The following is a 268-nucleotide window of genomic DNA, read 5'->3' on the forward strand; positions in this document are numbered from 1 at the left end:
CTCCCCCCCAGTTTTTTTTTTTTTTTTTTTTTTTTTTTTTTTTTTTTTTTTTTTTGTTTTTTTGGGGTGATTTATTTTTTTTTTTTTTTTTTTTAGCTCCCACCAATAAGTGAGAACATGTGGTATTTCTTTTTCTCTGCCTGACTCGTTTCACTTAATATTATTCTTTCAAGGTCCATCCATGTTGTTGCAAATGGCAGTATTTCATTCGTTTTTGTAGCTGAGTAGTATTCCATTGTGTAGATATACCACATTTTCCGTATCCACT

The sequence above is a fragment of the Galeopterus variegatus genome, unplaced genomic scaffold, assembly GCF_000696425.1.
Source record: "Galeopterus variegatus unplaced genomic scaffold, G_variegatus-3.0.2 Scaffold3901, whole genome shotgun sequence".
Lineage (NCBI taxonomy): Eukaryota > Metazoa > Chordata > Mammalia > Dermoptera > Cynocephalidae > Galeopterus > Galeopterus variegatus.